The following is a 24,018-nucleotide window of genomic DNA, read 5'->3' on the forward strand; positions in this document are numbered from 1 at the left end:
GTGTTGTTTCCTTTTTGTTTGCATTAAATCATTATTGTTTTCTTTATTATTTTGGGTAATTGCTTTCGCTATCTGCACAACATTCATAATCTTCAGTTTCTTCACCAAGAGCAGTCTTTCATTCCACCATCACGTTGATAATCTATAGGCCTTCTAAAATTTTCTTAGCTATTCCATGAACACGTGCCACGGAGTTGGCCTTACAAGGGACAAGAGGGATCTGTGCCTCGGAACCATCAAAACATTAGAAAAACGACGCTCTAATATTTATTAGGGGTCTATAATTAATGTTTTGCTCCGGGCCTCTTAAATCTCAGGGTCGACCTTGGTGCTACTTGAGCACGTTTCACCTTTAATAGCTGAAAAGTTCTTTTTTCCATGTATATGTGTCCCTGCACATTAATGACAAATAGAGATAACGATCCTGGATTGCATTTTGATCTATTGAGACAACCCGCTACAACTTTAGAACCTATCCACATAGTATATCATCTAGTCCTTTGCTATAAGCCCGTATAAAACCCAGAAGAATGATAAGAAATTCTACGTAAGACATATATCTTACTAGACTCCTCAAACCCTACATTTAATAACTTTAAAATCACAACATTTCTTTTGTTAGGTTTCATTAACAAAAAAGGTTTATCAATAAGTTATAAATTATAATCAATCAAGATCAAAACAACTCCTATTTTAATTCATTTCAATTCAATTTAAACCAACTATAATTCACTCAATTTAGCCAAAAATAGTTTCACTTGGTCAAAAGAAAGTAATACCCTAACCTAAACTAATTTCACCAAAGCCAAAAAATGACTCTCTTGATAGATTCCATAAAATTCCACTTTTACCTCTACATTTAACCATGGTATTTATTTTCTTGGGAAAATGATTATTGTAAGCTTTATTATCATATACATAGAAAACCAAAAAAAGGAAATGTCAATGGTCATAACTCATACTCTAACTCATAAGAGACCCACACGTAGCCACATGACATCCAATCACTAAAATTACAACCCACAAACATAATATTTGTCCCATTAAATTTACATTAATTGTTATTTTAATTTATTTTACTTATTTTATATTTTTTAATTTTATTTTAATTTCTTTTAATATCATCCACATAATTTTATAAATCTCTTTACATATTATTAAATTTTGAAAAATCTTACTATTTCTCCTTGCTTTAAATCTAAAACATTGAGAGCAAAAATTAGAAATTAGCTTGCTTGCGCTACCACTCTAATCTAACCCCTTACCACCCCCCACCACACACCTTCCCCAACCTCCCCTAATTTGTTGTAAATGATTTAAACTAACATCCAAACAATCCACTTACCTCTCTTCACTAAACTCTCTCTTTCTCTCTCTAAAACCCTTTCTCTCTCTTCTCTTATCATATCAAATTACTGTTTGATGTATCCTTCTGAAACTCAATTAAAGATCATATCTTTAGTTTGCATGTGTGTTTATAGTGTTAGATTTTAATGGTTTTTTTTTTTTGAACTTTTTGATTTGATTCTTAAAAACCCAAAAAAAAATAGTACCATATGAAAAAACCCTAATCACAAAACTGGAAATTAGTACACTTGCAGATCTGAAACTTTCTTTTGCATCTGTAAGGTTTAAAATTTCTGGTTTCTGATCTTTTTTCTGTTTTCTTTCCCAATTTGGTAAGTTGAAATTATATTTTGGGTGAGATTTCTGTTTTAGGTGGGAGGAGTGAGAATTTGACAGAAGAGAGTGAGCACAGAAAGGCAGAAATGGTATAGAATACAAACTATGAAAATAAAATTAAAAAAAAAATAAAAGAAAAAAAATGAGATGTGTAGAAATATCATCTATACTATTCCTTTTTTGTGCTCACTGCTCTCTCTGTCAGCTTCCCTTCCAACTCCAACCCCACCTCTTAATTATTTCTCCAACCCCTTTGATTCTCTTCAACTTCTAATGGTATGTTTTTTCTTTTCTTTTTTAATTATAATAAAATGTTATTTTGATCATTTCTTTTTTTTTTTATTGGATGAAATAGTGTTAATCACCATTTAATTTTTCACTAATTCTCACAATATAAAATTATTCTATTAAAGTGATTACTACTAATTTTATAGTAATCAATTAAAAAAACAAATTAATTATATAGGTCTAGGATGAGACGAGATGTTAATTTTTTTATTGGGGGTAGCAATAGAATATGTGTAAGTGTTATGAATCGAACTAATTATATAGGTCTGTCTTAGCATAAGGTGAGCTGTTAATTTTTTATTTGGGGTAAGAATAAAATATGTATAGGCGGTAAGAATCGAACTAATTATATAGGTCTCTCTTAGATTGAGAGGAGCTGTTAATTTTCATATTCGAGGGTAACAATTTGGATATACATAAGTGGTAAGAATCTTGTTAATACCATTTTATATCTATTACCATCTAAAAATAAATTAATATATTTTGTAAATCCAATAAAATTAATTTGCAACTTTTGAGGTGGGTAGATTTAATTAGTTATTACTAATGAAAAAAATATATATTAATAGAGTACAGGACCATGCTAATCAGCTTCACATATAGGTATTTAGCCTAGATAATTATGATTAGGTTAGCTTCATTACCCAAAGAATTAAGGTTTAATTTCCTGTTTCTTTGTAATTTGTTTATTGATAATTATCATAATTACACATGCAATTACTTGGATCATCTTCTTCTATGAATGGTCCCAGCCCATCCGATAACCTTTCGCCGGAACCCATGGCTTTTATTGTGGGATACCAATTTTCTCTCTCGACTTCTTTCTTGTTTGTAAATGATGTTTTCTAATTTCATATATATATATATATGAGAAGTCTTGTGATACTATAACAATGTGAAAGTTCCTTCTCAAAAGATTAGTGTCAGCTACATAGTCATCCACTAATAATTCTTTATTTATTTTGATTTTATTCGTTTGATCGAGTTTAAATCTTTCATATCCTTTTTCACTTCTACTCTTTAGGTTTTTTGGTCTTCCTCGATTTTTGGATTTTCAAGTTCTAACTTTTTATCTTCCTTTAACGATTCATTAATACCTCCGAAACCATCTTGAATGATTTTTTTTAATACTAGATTTATGAATTTTATGTATATGTTATGTTGATTATATCTTATGTGTAGTTGATCATTGATTTAGAACACGATCTATGCTCTAAATTTAATCATGAATAGTGCAAGTTTAAAAAGTTTGAGTAGGGTAATTTGATCATGGAGGGATTTGATAGCTATTCTTTACCTAATAGACAACATGTATCCATTGTTGTTGATTTATGTTTTGTTTGATTTGATATGTATATAAAATTACTTGATGAAGTTGTGAACATGAATTTTATACTACATTTCATACTAAAGTGTCATTATCACATGACATATAATGATACACATGATCAACTCTATAGTGCTTCAATTTGACCCATGTTGCAAGTACTCATAGACTAACAAATATAAATTAGACAACTCATATGTTTTTTATGCTTAATTTTCTTTTAGATGTGATCAAAATTTGAACTTGCTCTATTTCAATTGGACTAATGGGTGTACAATCGTAGACTATCGTTTTCGATTGTATCAATCGATGATCGAACAGACATCATTTAATCTGTGTAGAAAATGTATTTGTGTACTAGAATTAATAGATTGTGACATAATTCCTAAGAAGCAATCACTATTGATTTGACTTCAGTTTAGTTTACTAATGTACTTGAATTGTTGTGTTTTCATACAGATAAGGATGATATTTTGTTGATTTTTCTGATGCTAAAATATCTGGAGTTGGGATAGTTGACACTGGAAGATTACTTCAAGTATGTGGCCCTTATTAGTGGCTTTAAGAGGTATGGTGGACAAATATTATAACAATTTGTTATGTGCCTTTTAATGCTTCATATGATGATACTTATACAATACTTTTGAGCTTCATGTTTGTTGACTTCATTGTGTGATTTATATTCATTTTTGTAATCCAAATATATGTGTGGCTAAATGCATCAACTGCACATATAAGCGTGCCTAAATCCAATTTTTTAAGCATAGGTTGGTTCAATTTTTTTATAGTGATATGATTTTTTGAGCTTTATGCACAAGGTGGATTTTATTATTTGGGTGGATGAGTTTTTCGGATGTAATTCGACGTACCAAGATCTCTTGTTATACTTGCCTTCCGTTGATCGGAATTTGTTTTAACTTTCTAATGAGGAGGGAGGATTAAATTTTCTCTTGAGCATAAACATTAAAATTTTGTTTGAATAACAATTTACAATTTAGGAGGGTAAGGAGAAGAGAGGGGATATTAGCGAAAGTCTAGATCCGTTGTATGTTTAGTAGGGAATTAAAAGAAGAAAGGTTTCAATTCTCTCAATATTTGGAGAGAATTGGTTATCAACAATACTAAGAGAGGACTTAATCCCCTCAATCTCTTCCTTCTAAATTATTGCCCTTCGAAATTGGTATCAAAACAAGTAAAGCTATATTACTCCAATTCTCTTCCCTTCCTTTCTCTTCAATTCGCTTAACCTGAAGAAAGTGCACATGAAACTAGTATTAAAAGTAGTTGTCTATACTCTTTTAAGGGGTGTTTGGTATAAGAATATAAAATGTAATGGAAAGGAAAATGATAAAGAGGAGTAAGGGTAAGGGTAAGGGTATGGGTTGTAGTTATATGTTGTTTGGTATGAAAATATAAGGGAAACACTTAATTGATCATAGAAAGGGAATTTGTTACTTGACATAAATGGGTGGTAACAAAGTAAGGGTATCCATTACTCTCAAGAAAGGGATTGGGTTAACCTAATATCATACCAAACAAATATGTGTAGTAATGGTAATTGAATCCTTTACTTAGTATTAAAAATTTCATATCAAACACCCCTAAATGTTTAAATGATTGAATGCACGACGACCTAGTACGTTTTAGAGGGCATCTTATGATATAACTTATTTCCCAATAATCAATCCTACAAATTGTTTGTCTAAATACCTTGTTCAGGTTGGTAAATGTAAATTAAATGGAGTTTTGCCTGAAAAAAATATTAAGATTATGTTTTATTTCATAATTGTGTGAACATTTATAGCTATATATCTAGCTTAAGTACAAATAAGTTAGAGGATTATGAGGCAAAGTAAATGAGTAAACCTTTTTCTATAACTCTCAATGCCAAGTCAAAGAGTAGGATATGGAAACACCAAAAGCTTGGTTGTTTGTTGTTGGGTTTTGTGTGTTTGCGTTAATTATTTGTGTGAATTGTTTTCTTGTTTTTTTGTTGGATGGCAGGGAATTATTCTTGCTTAACTGACATATATTCTGAATTCTATTACATAATGTATTGTTTGTGCGTTGTGGCTTTTCCTTAATTGTATTTTGAGCATTGCCGTAGGCAATTAGTCGATTTTGGGATTGAAGACATCGAGGGAATTTCTTTTGTGCTAATTTAAAAGTAGGAAGATCACTAAAAGTGGATTTTGATTGTGTTGTCTTTTGATATTAGAACCCTTTATCCTTCTTTATTCTCTGTATATTGTGGTAGTTATGGTCTTAAAAAATTATCTACGTTTCTAGTAGGCCTGTCAAACAGATCAGTTTGGGTCGGGTTCGGGTCATATATAAACAGGTCCGAAACCCTTGACTCAAACCCAACCCATTTAGTTAAATAGGTCGAAAATTACAACCTTGACCCCACCTGCAACAAATCAAGTTGATCTGATTTCGACCCACTTCATCCATTTATAATTTTTTTGTTTTCGTTTTAAGGTTTTTGACATTGATTAAATCTAATTTTTTAGGCTTTAATTTTAACTTAACTTTATTTTTTTTGTTGTTTATTTGTATATACTATGAAAAATAAGAAATAAATGAACTAAGTATAGCTTATACTTATTGATTTAACTCGAAATTAACACATTTAATTAAATGGGTTATACAGGTTTTCTTCAGGTTTAGAATTTTGACCTGAACCTAACACATTTAATAAATAGATCAGGTCGGGTCGACCCATTTAATCAATTGGGTCAAAAGTCTCAACCCAAATCCACTTATTTTGGATTAGGTTTAGGTCGGATCAACTTTTGCCAGCCCTAGTTTTTAGTACTTTGCAAGTCTTTTTGCTGAATGATTTTCAATCCTGCTTTGCAAATACCTGTTTTTGGATTTTTTTGATATATACTTACTGAAACTATTACGCCAAGTTAATTCTATTTGAAGCGATCATAATAGTTGATTTGTGGATCATTAGGTTAGAGCAAAATATGTACTTCATATTACCATCTCGGAAGTTATTCAATCACCTCAACATCGACTTTCCTACTTTCCCGAGTATAACTTCACTAATTCTCATGAGCTTTTCGTTAGCGTTAGATGTAAGATGGATGTCATTGAACTTAGAAACATTATATAATCATGATAGTCGATTTGTGGATCATCATGATGTTAGATTTGTATTTGTGCTTTGAAGGAGGAGGATAATCGTTTGCCCTTAAGGATAAGGTTTAATAACATCGGAGAGGCATTTTTGAGATGCATCGCATTTTTTGCCCTAAGAAGGGATTTAAATCAATAGAGGTGTTTTCGCCTCTCATCTTGAATGATAATTTATTTATACATTGCTGTAATCTGTAGCTTTTTGCAAGAAAAGCATATCTGGAAGCCTTGTTTGAACAGAATATGTTCATTAGTAGCTCCACTGATCTCGTCAACTCGTTAAAAAGTAGCGTTATTGCGATCTCGGTGAGCCGTGAAAGCATCCTTCGGCAAGGTAAGCAAACTAAAGTTCTATTCTTATGTTCATTATAGCTCTATGTGGTTGTCTTTCTTGGGTAATTGGTTGTACTTAATTATATATACATTTCTGAGCAAGTTTTATTAGGGCTTCCAGGTAAGAAAGTTACATGGTTGGATCTTTTTGTAAAGGTTTTATGGCTTATTATTTGGTAAATGAAATAAGATAGGGATTGTAAGAATTACGGATCTACCTAGTCATTGAAGTCCTCTTCCGTGTCACCCTTGTTACAAGAGTTCAATTCTCTTCACGTACAGGAAAATCGATTTCCGATCCCCTTATATATCCTTACGTTGGAATGAAAAAGGAAACCAAAGAGGGATTGTGTTCCTTAATAACACCTTAGAAACCTAGAGGTGTTCATTCACGTCATCGGGTTAATTTCGGATCAAGTGTTTCAAGTTGATTTAAAATCGGGTTTTGTGTCCACATTAATTATAATATTTTAAATTTATTTTGAAGTCGGGTTCGGTTTCAAAGTCGGGTAAATATCGGGTCAACGAGTCTGTTTTAAACACCTTTATGGAAATTTGAAACCTAGGCTCACTTCGTGAAAGTGTAGTACTATCTCGGTTGTTGAGAGTATTTTCTTTCTTTTCTCTTTGATGATGTCGGAGGTATAAATCGTATACATCGGTTGTTCCTTTACTAGTCCATGGTTTGATCGGAAAGTTTAGGTTTGTATAATTATTTGTTTTGGTTCCTTTATGTTTTGATTGCTCCATCTAAGTGTCTTTTTGGAGTATTTGCTCCTTTCTCTTCCTCCATTATGTATCTCTTTAATGGCAAAGTAGACCTGTGCACTAAATTATAACATTTTTTTTGTTGTTGGATGCTTTGATTGCAAATTTATCTATATTCAATTTCCACCATTATGCCACTTATACTATAATTATGCTTAGTAATGAATGTACTTGTGTTCAATAATGGTTGTATTTGTTCTTGTATTTTTTATTATTATTATTCAAGGGTAGGCTAGACAATATCGCCTATAGTTTAAGGATGAAGAAATTATTTTTTTTTTCTGTAGGTGGTCGGTGAGAATTGAACCTTTTTTATAAGAATGAATTGAAATTCTTCAATTACTAGTCTAGTTCATGATTCTTTTCTATTCCCAATCCTTTATTTTTTAGGTGAATTTGTGCAACATAGTTTAATCAAGAGGCAACTAAGGTGGGAAACTAAAGTAGTCTCTTAAATTGACCTTTTGTTTGTGCTTTACTTGCATGGCTTACAAAAGTATGTGGACTTGGAATGATTTTGCCAAATCATAATGCATCTAAATTAGGTTATTATATCCTTTGTTTCTTTTTATTAGTCACACTTCTATAAATAATTATCATATAATTAAGATAGAGTTGTAGCAATTAAAAAAAGAAATTCCACATAGTAGCATTCAGTTTTCATGAACGCCAGTGATACCACTTATGTAAGAATTTTCTACATTGTAGCATCCAGTTTATATACTATCTAACTGTCGTAGCATTTTTCGGTAAATTCTTGTTAATTTCTGTTTAATTTATCATTTTGTAAGATTTTTCCACATTGTAGCATCCAGTTTTTGCTCTCAAATGTTTAATTCACAATTTTAACTTTTAATTCACCGATTAATTTATCAACGCTCTTAAATGTTGTAACAATTTCATTTTCATTAAAATTATTGACACTATAAAGTTTAAAAAGTGCATTACAAACACTAATAAATAATTCAAAAGGCGCATTCTATAAGCTCAAAACGTGCATTTTATAAGTTTAAAATGTGCATTCCAAGCACTAGTACATATCTACTTAATTGTTACAATATTTAATGGTGTTGATAAATTAATCGGTGAATTAAAAGTTAAAATGGTGAATTAAACATTTGAGAGCGAAAATTGGAATTTAAATGGAAATTAACAGGAATTTAACGGAAAATGCTACGGCAGTTAGATAGTGCATAAACCGGAAGTTACCATGTGCAAAAATCTTACAAAAGTGTTACCACTGACGTTTTATGAAAACTGAATGCTATCACGTGGAATTTCCCTAAAAAGAAACAAAGGATAATAGAAGATGTTTGACAAACGATTGATGGTTGATTATTGTGGCTGATTTGAATATTTGATTTTGAACATGTTGCTATAATCAGCTTGTAGAAAAATAACTTTTTCATACCAATAAGTTATAGCAAAATAAGCTAAAGTTGTCCACACATAACAAGTTATACAAAGAATTTCTGTCTTTTGTTACACTTCTATTATAAAAAGTTATTATATCCTTTCAACTTAATCAAAACTTAGTGTGGAAAGTGGTTCGTTAAGGACTTGACTTATATTGTTGGTGTCTTTGCAGGTTGCTTGCTATTGCTTTTAAGATTGGACGAGGGGCATTTTCAATTAAAAAAATAAAGGAAAATTTTACGTGGTAGCTCTGAGGTTTTGGGTTTTTTTACGTGGTAACCAAAACTTTTAAAAAAGCGACTTAGTAACCTTGAGGTTTACCAAATTGTTCTACCGTGACCTTTTTGCACATAAAACGTTAACAAACGTTAATTTTGAAGCTTTAACGTTGTTGTATGCCTATTTATGCGACTCACCATTTTAAATGTCATCAGTTTCAACTTTTTTTCTCAAAATATAACCCCTAACCCTACTATCTTTCATCCAAATTATATTTTTTTCTACGAAATCCAAAAATGATAAAGTTAGGGTTTATGTTTAGGGAAAAAGGTTGAGACTGATAGCATTGAAAAGATGAGTCGCACAAATAGGTGTACAACAACCATAAAGCTTTAAAATTAATGTTTGCTAACGTTTAATGTGCAAAAAGGTCATTGTGGAACAATTTTGTAAACCTTAGGGTTACCACGTAAATTTTTTAAAAGTTTTGGTTACCACGTGAAAATTTTCAAAAATAAATGAATAATAAACTATAATAAAGGTTTGCACTCTTCCAAAGTTTTTGATAGTATATGTTTTTTTATTTTTGACGTACAATAATAAAAATAATTGCAAAAGAGTCCGTCCTAAATATTGTGATTGGATAAACATTATGATAAGGTTTATTTTAATCATATTTGATTAATCAAAATTAGGAAACCACATTTATATATTTTATTAAGCAAATATTATTCTTAGAACTACGAACCCCATTAGCATTGATAAGGTACCCATATAAAAAGGCACAAGTCTAGTTGAATACTTCCATTGATATTCTAATTATGCATGAAATATAACTAGTTATGTTTATTAAAGAGAAAAACATAATTAGGTTAAAGGTTGAAGTTGGTTTTCAAGTGATTTCTATGTCTATGTAGTGTATATGTACATGTGGAGTATGACAATAATACTCTCTTTTCTAGTATATGTGTTCTATTTAGTTTTGAACTAATTTTACTAATTTATTAAATTAAAAAATATAAAAGTTGATAGTAATAAAATTTAGATTGAAACGAAATAAATCAATATTATTTGATTATGTTTAAATTTATAAATAAATTTAATTTGTTCTGATAAAAAAGTAATGATGCTCATGTGATGAAGAGGAGGAGGTGACAATTTGTGGCAACAAATCAAACTAACTAATCTCGTATGGACTTAAAACGTGTTAAAATAGTGTGCTCTAATCTTAAATTCAAGGAGTATAAGTTGGAGAGTATAATTAAATAAAGTAGAGAGTGAAAAGTCTGGACATGTGAATGAAATATTAAGGATGCACAATAAAAATAGCGTAGACTATGTCTGTTTTAGAGTAGGCCATTGGACTATAAACATCTCATAAGAAGAAAAAATTGCAGGGTTTACTATATTTTTTTTGATTTTTTAGTATTTAGTTTGGTTTTGAATAGTGTAGTTAAGTTTGTAAGGCATATACTACTTAGTCCAATTATAGTGAGCAACTATTGCTCCAAATCCAATGCGTGATATAAAACAATAATCAACTTGATTCACCTTTATGTGAATGATACATGAATTCAATGGATAAGTGTATGATAGTGAAATTGAATAGTTGGCATCATCTATATTACTTGGACATAGATACTGATGTGGATATGGTATGTGTCCAAGTATCGATTACGCTTATTTTTAATTTTACATTTAAAATGAAGTGTCTAAGTGCCAAAGCAATGTTCGAGTATCAAGGATCGGATACGAGTACGTGAAGCAAAATGAAAAGTCCAAGTAATAGAGGTTGACATAAACACAGTTACACCATAAAACTAGCTCAATCTTAGCTCTTGGATAGCATCTATGTCTATAGTTATGTCACTTATGCCTTCTATACTGTGGCCTTTAGATTGCTTTATACATTTTTGGCTGTGTTATGAGCAATATATTTTTGTTGCATTACCTTGTCACTTATGTCTTATTTGGTTTTGCTTTTCTTTCTTGAGTTAAGGGATAGTTTGGTTGCATCTTTCTTTGTCGATATGATTTGTTATCTTCAGGGGGAGTACATTGAGTGTGGTGAAAATGACATATACACACTACACAATCTTTAGGGTTGTATACAAGGAGCTAGATATATTTGGCAATGATTTAGCCGAAGTTGTTGGTTGAAACATTTTTATTGATTTGACTAGCTGAAAGTATTGGTTGATAAGCCATGTGTTTCAGCTAGTTATTTAAACGAGCTGCTATAATTAGCTTTTGGTTTTGATTTGAAAGTCAGCATTTCGATTAGTTTAAAACTCATTTTTCAAACTCTTGATTTTGGTAGGTTGATTTGATAAACCAAAAAAGCAAAAATTCAAAAAAACAAAAGAAACATTTTGCTAAACACACTCATGAGATATTTGGTTATAAATAGATGGTATAAATTACAGATATACAATTGTTATATTTTCAAAATTAAATTTAATGTTTATTTAAAACTATATTTTTATGTATCATATTTTCTGTCAATATAATTGTGAAATTGCTTGGATATTATTTTAATTTTAAAAAAGGTTCCAAAAAATTCAAAGAAAATAAAACAAGTTTATTTAAATGGAGGGCAAACTTACCTAGAATAATCTAATCTTTTTATCATTTTTTTATAATAATTTCACTTATTGATTAACTATGAGTAATTTCAACTTTAGGGTGTATTTGTTTAGAGTAAACTTAGGTAATGTAATGACCTGCTATAGTAGGTAATTCAAAAAAAATTAAATTGAAAATTAATGTAAAATTAAAAAAATTATTTTTTCGACATTGTATTTTAATTTATCTTTTATTTAAATAAAATAAAAACTTGCTATAGCAAATCATCTGGTTACCGGGTTTACTTTAGAAAAACACTCGGTAAAGGTTGGATTATTCATGGTTAATCAATAGGTGGGATTATCGTAGGAAAATAATAAAAAAATCGGATTATTTTAGGTAATTTTTAATAAGAATTTAATTCATTTTTTTTTTTCTAAAATAAGAGGTAATAAGTCCGGAATATCCTAACGCCTAATTATTTGTAGGTAGTTCTTTAATAATGGTTTGTCTCTTGTTCTAAAGGGTTAAATTCAGTAGATCTGGATGGAGGAGTAAATTATTTAGTTGCGTATTAATTATATCAATTATTCTAAATTTAAATTATTATAGAGAAATTATATCACCAAATTAATGTTGGAGTCTAGTTGATATTTGAGCAATTATATTTTTTAGTATCTATATATATATATATATATATATATATATATATATATATATATATATAAATAAAAATGAATAGTGGCATATGCCAAAACTATTTGGGGACAAAGAGGAATAGTAAAGGGCTTTGGGAGGGATAATAATAAAGAAAATCATTATTAATATTTGTTCGTTTAATATTAATCCGTAGATTTAACTTATATTTTTATCTTATTTATTTATATATATATTTATCCTTCTTTTCTATAAAATACTATTTTATCTATTTTTTTAATCCACTTCTTTTAATTTTCTCTTAAATTTATGGCCAATTGTTGATGGGGCAATTTTCATTAAACTTGTGGTAATAATATTTTATAAAATAATCAACCTTTTTTTTATATCAAAAACAATATTTTCTATCCTGAAAATACTTGTTCTAGCTTGCCACTAAATACACTCTTTTTTCTGAGTTATCAGCTATCTCCCTTGAATTTCTTAAATTCCTTTTTGCTTTTTTTGGGACAATTAATTTTTACTCTATCAGTGAGGTAAAATTTAGGCCTGAGTTGGCCTATATGCTATTTAATTAAAAACCCTACTAAAGTGAGATGATATTAGATCCGTCACTGTTAAAAGATGGTTTCTTACAAGAGTATGTTTTTGGCAAAGAAACCTTGGCTAAATGCCTTAATCTGGAAACATACCTGTGGGTTGTGAGACTGGACAACCAGCTATAAATTTAAGAACTTCATAAGAATTAGGGCATCAAATGAGTGAGGATTCTTGGACAATTCACAATCTAATCTTTTATAAAACTTTTGTGGGCATTATATTAATGGGGTAAATAATGGGTTGAAAGAAACCCAAATCTTTCCAATTTTGTTGTTTTCATGAGGAAGTATGCGGAAGAACTTGAGGCTTTGGGTTTTGTGGCCTTTATTTCATGAGAATATTTGTTGAATGGGTCAATCAAGTTTTATCCTTTTAACGTGTTTATTTATGATTTGTAGATGGAAAATGTTTTACAAATTCTTATTTTGATTATTACATTACAAGTGTCCAAGTCTTGTAAGGAACTCAAATGTGAAGAGCAAACTCATCTACAAATTTAGAAATGTTGGTTCTATCTGATAAATGGTTGCTGGTTGGTTTGACATTATAAAACTGAAATTGTATTTTGGTGCAAACTCAAAATGGCTGAGCTAGTATTTGTTAAACTAGCAATTTAAACCTTTGAGTTATCAGTAGGGCTCATTGAGAGACGGCTCTCAAAGCCCTGTTCAATTCATTAAAACACCTACTACACACACATTTCACAAAACACCTACTATAATTTTTAGTTGTTATTTTGTTTACAAAAATAGATATATAAACACTTATAACACATAACATAAACTCATACAACACATAACATGAATACATACAACAAATAAGCTAATTATGTACAACATATAACAAAATTACCTACAACATATAACAAAAACCCCTACAGCAGATAACCTAAACACGTAAAGCACATAATCTAAACTCTTATATACAACAAATAACCTAAACATCTAGCACATAACACCTAGTTGACAACTTTAGCATGTTTAAAACACTTGCGTGACATACTATGTGTTCCTACTTGACATATCTTAAATGTCTGCTTGAGGTATCCTAAAACCCTACCAAGTAAGCGTACAATTACACTATATTTTTCATTTTTTGCATTTTAAAAAATCTAATGGGTCGGCCCAATTGAGACCTTCTCTTTAAAAGACCGTTTCTCACAATAATTTGTGTTGAGTTATTGGTTGTTGTTAGTTTATTAGTGAAAAAGTAAATCAAAAGTCAAAAACAATAAAGAAAAGTTACTCAAAGTAGTTTTTTGGTTTTTGTTCAAAAACAACATTGTTATCTGGTTTAAAAGCTTTTTACGGAATATTATTTTGGTTGTTTATCCAAACAAAAAGTTGAAATCCAAGCAAAAAGGTTATTTACTAAACACAACTATTATATACTGTATTACGCTCTTCAAACAAGAGCTCTTTGGCCAAAAATTTTGAATGTAGCTAGCATATGTCGTCCTCATGGCTTTTGATATCATGTTAATAAATAAACTCAATAAAAAGCTTATAACGATAGTTATAACTTTAGATATCGTACAATATACTAAAGATATAATGCAATAATTTCAAATGATAACCTCTGAACGATTTGCTTATGATAAGGACTACATTAATCGGCAGTTGAACATCTTATGTGACATATTGTAATTGCTATTTCTTTTTTTATTTTAGCATAGTTATAACTAAATTCGACATTATGCAATTTTCTTTATTGCATTGTATCATTTGTATGGTTTTTATGATCATTTGCAAATATAACCAAATAACTGATTCTAAAAAAAAAAATTATTAGATGAAAGATGTATTAGAAAATAATTATATGTTCCAAAGAAAATAATTATAAAATATTTTGTTATTAGATGAAAAATATCAATAGCTTGGGGTCCAAAAAGTTAAAAGTAGTCTTTTGATTATTAAAAGTTATAAATATTACTTCGAAAATATAAAATTGGTAAGTTATAAAGATAAGAATCATAATTTATATGGCTATTGAATTTTGCTTACATTTATGATACCTTAGCAGTCTTTGTATTATAACATTTTTCATTTCTTTTTCATTTATAGCTATACTTTCAGTAAAAATTGTAAAATTTTAATATTGAAAATTTATATTGAAACGAATCAAACACGATTCCATTTCAATATTTTTCTTTACGCATTCGTGAAAAAATTATAAAACAAGATTAATTGATGAATAATGTATACTATTCAAGTTTTACTTTTAATCAAGATGGTAGACTATGTACATATTTGTAAAGGTAGTCAAGTCAAAAATATTTGAAAGTACAAAATATGAGTGACGTTTACAATTGCAACATTATTTCTAGTTTATCAAAAAAGAAAATTCAAAAAAGTAGTGTTTATTTTTTAGTTGTCACTTTTTAGAATTATAAAATTTTTTATAAATTTGACAAATTTTTTATTCATATTTATCATATATACTTATATTATATCCGGGTTATAATTATTAATTTTCGATTGAATTTCAGATAATTTTTGAATCTTTTAAAAAATTTAACAAGTTTGAATTTTAAATCACTCTAAAATCTAGATGCATTCCTCCTATACTAAGTAAGTTAAGATTATTGGTTGATGGTCATTATTAATAGAAATATAATAAATAAAATATGTTGAGTGGGTGCATTGATTAGGATTAGCAATAGTGGATTAGTTGATTAAATGAGATGGTGGGGAGAGAGAATAGTGGGGGTGTCTGCATGTTTGGGACATGTCTGAGGTACTACGGCACTTTATAAATTGACTGCCCTTCTCTTGTATTGAGGGGCCAATCACCCATCACAAAAGCCTCAAGCACCCAAAAAATACTATTCCTTTGCTTTTTGTATATTATTCTAAAATATATTGACTATGATTCCTCAATGATTTATATCTATGTGGGATCTTGATATATTCGTCTTAATATATACTTTTGAATTATCATTTTTTTAGAATTTTTAAAAACTCACAATTAAAATTATTTGACTTTTAAATTTGCATTTGAGATTTGCAAAAAAAAAAAGCGAAAGAGAAGAACAAATGAAAACAGAGAGTATGCATCATGTGATGTTCGTAGAATAGTTTATTAAACAATTTAAGTTTATTTTGACAAAAATAGATAGTTGAATGGTCAAATTAACTAAGATTACGATAACAATAACATTTCATTACCCGATGCATGTCACTAATGACTCCCAACTAGAGTGGGGTTAAAAGGGCTAGATGTATGTAAACTTACTGTTGTTAATGATAAAAATTAACAAAAACTTTGTTTTAAATTGATCCTTGGTCGGAAATGCCATGTGCACCCGTACATAAATAAGGAGTGCATATGATTTAATGAGTTATTTAACCTTAATCCATTATACTCCCTCATATTCAATATTATTGTTCAATTTGGTTATTTTTTCATGTTTACAAATGCAAATATTCATAAATATCTCAAATTGTGTTTGATTAAAAATTATAAAATATTTATTTTGATAAAATTTACATGGAAACAAATAAAACAAAATCTCACTATAGAATTATAAATTTTTAACTCCATCAAAATGATCAACGTAAACTATTTAATGATAATGATTGATACATTAGTTGATTAAAATAACTAATAGTTATGAATAAATTATCTTCAAACTGATCCAATTAATCACTCCAATCGACTAATATCAACTAACAGCTTTTTTCTAAATACCCCAAACATTTTTTAATATTCAATTGTGTTACCACTCTATATATTGATCATAATAATGGTCCAAATCACTCAAATGCACGAAACACTGTGTACTTATCTTTATATTTATTGTTATCAAGGACTTAGAATAGATGGACTTGGTTATCGTATCTTGTATTCTTTTTTTGTGGTCCTAAAAGAAAGACCTCTTTTCCCTTTTCTTTTTGGGTGTCCAAATACTTTAGGCTTCGAGACTTTGTGGTCTTTAAAGTAGTCCTTGGGGGGAGCCCTTTGCTGCCTAGCTCGAGCCTCGAGGTATATGAGGGTTCATCAAGGTTAAACCTAAGGAATTTACCTTTTAGCTAGGAAGAAATAGCATGCATCTTTGGTATCAGAATCAAAATAAAAATATTTAATAATACTATATTCGGAAATACTGATTTCATTTAGAACTTTAAGTGTTTGATAAATAATAAATAAATAAATTTTGTTTTGAGTTAATTTAACCATTTTATTTAATGTAGTTTAAGTTGAAAATTTGAAAATGACTTCTCAAACTTTAGAAGTCATTCTCAAATTCTTCATAAATGATTTCATAATTGAAATTTACTATTTGAAATAAAATACTTATTCCCAAACAAAACTTAAAGTATATCTCCTTAAATAAAAGAAATCAATATGTTAGTGTATTATAGGTTGACCTAATGGATGAAATGTGATACTCCGAATTGAGATTTGAAAAGGATTGATTAACTACTAATATTAATACGATGTATCTTCTTTTCATGGGAGTCAATTCGCTAAGAACTCCACAATTGAGTGTGCTTGGTGGGGATGGGTGACCTCCTGAGAAGTTTTCCTAGGTGCTCACGAGTGAGATCAAAGTGCGCTGAAAACACTTGTGTTGGTCTGTGAGGCCAATCTACAATCTTTATGAAAAGTCAACTACGGTCCGAGAGGCCGGGTGTTACATGAAACCCCTTCATCGATTCTTAGCACCTATAAGCATCCTCCTTTTACTCTAGTATACAAAATATATTTAAATTTGAAACTTGCCTAAATTTAAATATTTATTGTAGTTATAAATGTTGGTTTTAATTAAAGATTTCAAAAGTTTTCAGTAATCTCTGCATAGACGTGATGTAATATTAAAAGCATAACGCCAAAGAAGAAAATATGGAGAAAAAAGGTAAAGGTATCTGAGGTGCAACTCACTTTGTCACTAGCAAAATCTGTTGCAAATACTTCCCAATGTGAGACAAATTTTCATATTGGTAAAATAGTGGATTGTGGACTTACGTATGTATTGGGTGAGCTAATCCTTCTACTATATGATTTTGTAAAACAATAAATCTCACAAAGTGTATGTGCAAGTCAACGCACTTGACTCGTGGGTTTGTGGGCTCAAGCCCACGGGTGTCCTGTGTCCACACGAGTGTGCCACAGTGAGATTATGTGATGAATTGTCACGACCTAATGAAATCCATGTTGATTTGCTAATTTTGATCATTGACTTGGTTATGAGGTGCAATATGCGTCGCGAGGTGAAATGATCAATAATTTTCGTCTCAACCAAGTCCAGGGATGAATGAGATTCAAATTTGTGATCTCTTATCACACTAGCTCTGACATCAAGTTAACGAATAAACTCAATCAAAAAGTTAAACTGATAATTTAGACTTCAGTATATGCTATATACTCTAACAAGCACAAGACTATTCAAATGGGGAAAGAACTTTGGGAAGGAGGGAAACACAACAGAAAGGGAGAAGCAACAAGATTGATTTGTCAACAATCCAACCTAAACGGGTGGGCTTAGCAATGGCTCATTGAGCACATCTTCACTACGAGAGAAATGGATGAGAAGAATAGTGATGCCCCATCGAGCAAGTACTAGCTTGATGTTGCCGACCTAGTTGAGCGAGGCACACTACTTGGTTTATTTGTTTTGTTTTTACTCTTCTCTAGGAGTGTAGGAGTGAAAACGGGCCTATTTGGTTTGATCTGACACTAAAATCAGACCAAACCATTTAAAACGATTTGATCTAGTTTGGTTTACGATTTTTTATTCTTATATTTTTATTAATATTAATACATATGTTTATGCATATAATTTGCACCTACAATCACTAAATATAATAATTTGTAATTAGTTGATAACATTAACATCATTCAAGTATATATTACTTTATAAAAATAACTACATCTTGAAATATCTAGGTAGCAACCTATTTTTAATAAAAATAAAAAACCGAGACCGAACCATAAATCGTAATTTATTTTGAAAAAAAAACAGACCAGAACATTTAGATCGTAAACCAGATCAAATACTAAAATTTCAATTTGGTCTGATTTGATTTACGATTTAGACCAAACTTCACATTCCTCTTGGCTCAGTTTAGAACTCCTCAAATTGCATTGTCATCCTTAGTTGACCTCATTATCAATGGTTTTTTGTACCTTGGTTCTTAAGAAAACTTATAAGAATTTTTAACTTGTTTAAGTTACTTCATAATTATAGGAAAAGTTACAAATAATCTCCTTATATATTCCTACAATTGTAAATAATCAACTTACAAGTTACAACTATCAATTTCAATCACTCGATCTTTTTACACACCACCTTTTAACAAATAATTTAGTCACATATTTTGCAAATTTAAGGAGATAAATTAATTGATTGGACTCAAAACTCACAAGGAGTTAAACATTATGAGATATGTAAAAATCCTTTTGATATATATTAAGTGTGTGAAATATCCTTTTGATTGAACTCACTTTTCACAAGGAGTCAATTAGTAATGAGTTAGTGGTCTAATTTTATTTATTTACGAGTTTATTTATAAATATCCTTTTCATGTATTTTGTAAATGTGTAAAATATATTTGGCTTGTTCAAGTTTCTCTATCGTTTTCTATTTTAAATATTATATAATCTATAATACCCCACTAAAATACCAACTTTTTAAAGCTGTAACTTGTGCGGAATATAAAGTTCGTGACTATTGTAACTTAAAACTAATTGATTGATTGATTATTAAGAAGAATTCTGTTGTAAACTGATGTACATTACCATACATATAAGGAGTAAATCAATTCAGATTTACTGTGGTTTTTTGTCGTGTTGTATTTTTAGGTGGAATATGTACGAACATTTTGGCAGTGCAATAATGGCACCCTATTTTTGATAAGTGATGAGCATTGCTATTAGTTAGTATACAAAGTTATTACTAAAAATGTAAATGACAGGGTTCATTATTTTTTGTACCAACTCGGCTACTCACTCATTAGTCACTACCGTACCGTACATACTTAGACAAGTACTAGTAGCAAAATCTAGTTTTGATTTCTTACATACAAGGAAAAAAGATCAAATTAGTAATTTTTTTTTCTTTTTTTTTTTTGGAGATAACGTTCTGTTTGATTATTGATTATAAATGTTGATAATGAAAAAATGTATATAGTGTAATTTACATGAAATATATCATATCATTCTATTGTGATGAAATTTTAATCATAAAAATAAGTTTTCTTTCACAGTTTTTTATTACTATCTAATATCATCACTCAAAATAGTGATGCATTGAATGAATTTTTTAAAAAAATGAAATAACTAAGCAAAGTTGTTAAAATCGTGATTCTACTTGGCATCATTTAGACTTGTAGAATCGAATCGGTAAAATCGAATCGTAGAATCGTAAGATACTAAATTAAACTTAAATTTGGTATCTAGTCATAATTATTCACCTCAAAAGTTTAAAGTTTATTAATTAAGTTTCATTCACTTCATTTTTAAGAATGAAATATATAAAAAATAATGTAATAATTAGTTTAAATCTTCATACCGATAGCGAATTTTATTTTATAAAATATGATGACGAATTGTTAACTTGTAAGAAAAATTGGTACATAAGAAAAATTATTAAAAAAATAAGAATAAATTTGTATAATCGAATCGTAGGATCATAGAATCATGTTATGATTCTACATCTACAAATTTTATTTTAATTAGAATCGTAAAATTCTAACAACTTACGATTCTACCTACGATTCGAATCACTCGCTTATTTTTCAATCGTAAAATTGTAGAATCGTAAATCAAAATCGTGATTTTAATAACCATGTAACTAAGTATAATAAGTATGACCGTTTAACTTGTCAAGAGATTTACCAATCAAAATTATGATAACTTTTTATTGTCATTCTTATGTGTGTTTGGATTAGGACCTGTAAGCAATCTCTTAATCTAGAACACTTAGTTAGGAGATCAGTAAAATTCCTGAAAAGTCGTACTTCCTCTATTCCACCGTACTTGTTATATTTGACTTTTTACGCAATTCGATGCGTTATTTAGATCATTTATATATTGAGTTATACACGTCTAAAAACTATTAAAAAATTAATATTACGAAAGTATATGATTAGACGATTCAAATAAGATCCCACTTGATTATATTTTTTCTTACACATTAGCCGCAATATTTAAAATAAGCTTGGACAATGAATAGTATTAATAATAGAAATATAGCGAGTATTTCAAAACGGAGGAAGTATCATTTAATGGATAGCTGAGAAAGGAACAATATGTCAACAGTGTTTGGTCTTCTCGTATGATGCAGCAAGGCTATAATTTTTCTGGAAGATGTGGAAGTTTTCACAAATTGGGCAAAATACAAACTTTGTATTCAAGGCTTCACTGAAACCAACGGGCGGCGGCAATGTGTGTAGATGTAGTTGACTCCATATGAAAAGATAGAGAAAGATAAAAGGTCAGCGTGAGAATGTAAAATGGTAACGTGCGAGGGTCCAAAGAGACATTCACTAGTACAATTGACAAAGGTATCTTAAAATCATTGATGAGATATAAATACTTAAACATTCGCTACTTCTAAGATAGGTGAAAATAAAGAATTGAACTTTTTGTTCTCAATCATTTGGTGATTTTAATTCTCTTGCATTTACTATTGCAAGAACATTTATTGAGGCATCACTCCATTAACAAACTCTAGTTAATTTCATCAAAATTAAACCCATCATGCACTTGGAATTGGATTTCCTATATATTCATCTCACATTTTCAATAACTTGAGCGTTAGAGTCAATCCCCAAAGAATCTCTCTGAGCCGCTCTAACATCTATTACTTATGCTAAATTAGTCGTTGAAGTGGTCTTATTGTTTAAAAAGCTAGATAACAAAGACAGTCCTCTCAACCAACAAATCCACACTCGAAACAATCTTATACTAACCAACAATTCCCACTATTAAATATCGGCGATCAAATAGACAGAATGACCCTTACGTATAAGAAGGTAAGTGGAGGAAGAAGTGGATATTGATACTATACTCAACTACACAAAGTATTACTTGGTTCTTGAGTATTAATTGAAAGAGTGTTTAATTGTATACTTCTAGCTATTGCAAGCGTAGTGTTTAGGTCAAAGTCAACTAAGCAAAGTAGGCCTCTTAAAAATGGTGTGCACCACAAAATCGAATTAAATTAATGTTGGCATTTAAACTCAGGTAATGATACATTTTGGTTTAATCACTTCAACTATTTAACGTACAATGCAAGTCATTAATCAGTTCAAAAATGAACAAAGCACTATATGTGCTCGTTCAAACATTTTTATATATGTGTTTTTTCATGAATCAAATGCTCTGTTTTTAAAGATTGTGTTTCTTCATTATTTTAACTGATGTTTTAATCAATTATATGTATGATATATATATATATATATATATATATATATATATATATATATATATATATATATATATATATATATATATATATATATATATATATATATATATATATATATATATATATATATATATATGATTATTTAAATAGACTTTAAATTTCTGGCTTGTTTATATGAAGAACTTTATAAACTTTTATATTATTTCTAATTTTATTATCTTTCTAAACACATAATCATTGGATTACTCATGTTGATGTGATTGTATATCATTGTGAATTTCCTTCAATTAGTTATTAGGAATTCTGAATGACCTAAGAGTTGCAAGAAAAATCAGAAATTCCCCTTGTTGAATCTTTGATCAATGTATCATAGAAAGCACCATGTTTCCATCCATATCCTTCGTGAATGTCATAAGGCAAGGTATCTTGATGTCTCTTCATCATCTCCAGTTTCTTCTCTTTCAATGGTTAGGTTAGAATTTTAAAAGATTCTAAACTTGATTAGTAGATGAGTTAGAGGGCCAATTGAGAGCCCAAATCACATTTTATATCCGCTCCATATATGAGATAAAGAAAACTTGAAGATAAGCTTTTTTAAGCAAAAAATATCAATATAAGTTTTGGTGAAACTTAATTTCAAAAATAAGCGCCTACAACCTAGACTTTAGGTTAGGAGTATGTACGTATTTATTAACAGCGAACAAATTTGGTAAAAAAAAAGTCACTTAATTTGTTCCCACTTACTAACTGTGAACTGATGCATTTTATAAATTGTTTCAGAATCATTTTAATTCATTCTCCGCAAAGTCAAACCTTTGTTCGCACATTGCGAATAAAAGTTTGACCATGTTTGACCAGAACTTCTTTTGTTCGCTGTTAGTAACAACAAACAAAATGCTTGACTTTTTTTTAAGCACAGAGCTTTGTCCACTGTTAATAACTCCAAACAAAGTCAAACCTCAACTTTGGGATAAGAGATGCTTATTTTTGAAAATAAGTTTTGTTAAAGCTTGTTAATTAATTTTTTTGTATTAAAAAGCTTATCTATTTCAAATTTTCCGAGATAAATAGCCTAATTAGTATAAATCAGAAGAATATAAACTTCTAATTTTAGGATCATTTTATAGTCAATCTCTTACAAGAATAGCTATTATTGTTAGGTGAAATCAAATGGATCAGACTTTAAAGGAGTGGACTCTAATGGGCCCTTCATTTTACAAAATGAGGCATGCTAACATCACAGCCCTATATACGCTTTAATCGGCCCGTGAAGAAATCGGAGATTTTATTTAGCATGAAAGTTATGATTCTTATCTTTAACACACCATCAGTTAAGAGCAAAGTCGTTGTAGTATAGTGGTAAGTATTCCCGCCTGTCACGCGGGTGACCCGGGTTCGATCCCCGGCAACGGCGAAAATTTTTTGTTTTACCAAATTTTTAAAAATTGCCGTTTGAATTCACCAACTACTGAGTTCTCCTTTTAAATTCCCACTCTTTAAAATTTAAATAATTCATGAATTAAAAATAACACCAATAAATAAAAACCACCACGTATGAAAGAGCAATGTAATTATTATATTTTGATCGTAATTAGAACTTAGAACCTCCTGGCTAATATCATAATTGATTCGAAATAGTGGC

General features: G+C 29.5%; 1 long non-coding RNA gene and 1 other non-coding gene across 2 annotated transcripts; both read left to right on the forward strand.

Moving 5' to 3' along the window:
- Positions 1–1,159: 1,159 nt before the first annotated feature.
- Positions 1,160–13,165, forward strand: LOC130802819 (uncharacterized). Its single transcript, XR_009039809.1, has 4 exons — positions 1,160–1,959; positions 3,758–3,866; positions 6,644–6,779; positions 9,135–13,165. It is a non-coding gene; the product is annotated as an uncharacterized LOC130802819 (long non-coding RNA).
- A 10,553-nt stretch (positions 13,166–23,718) lies between these two features.
- On the forward strand, positions 23,719–23,790 carry TRNAD-GUC (transfer RNA aspartic acid (anticodon GUC)). Its single transcript has one exon. It is a non-coding gene; the product is annotated as a tRNA-Asp (tRNA).
- The last annotated feature ends 228 nt before the right edge of the window (positions 23,791–24,018 follow it).

The sequence above is a fragment of the Amaranthus tricolor genome, chromosome 16, assembly GCF_026212465.1.
Source record: "Amaranthus tricolor cultivar Red isolate AtriRed21 chromosome 16, ASM2621246v1, whole genome shotgun sequence".
Classification (NCBI taxonomy): Eukaryota; Viridiplantae; Streptophyta; class Magnoliopsida; order Caryophyllales; family Amaranthaceae; genus Amaranthus; species Amaranthus tricolor.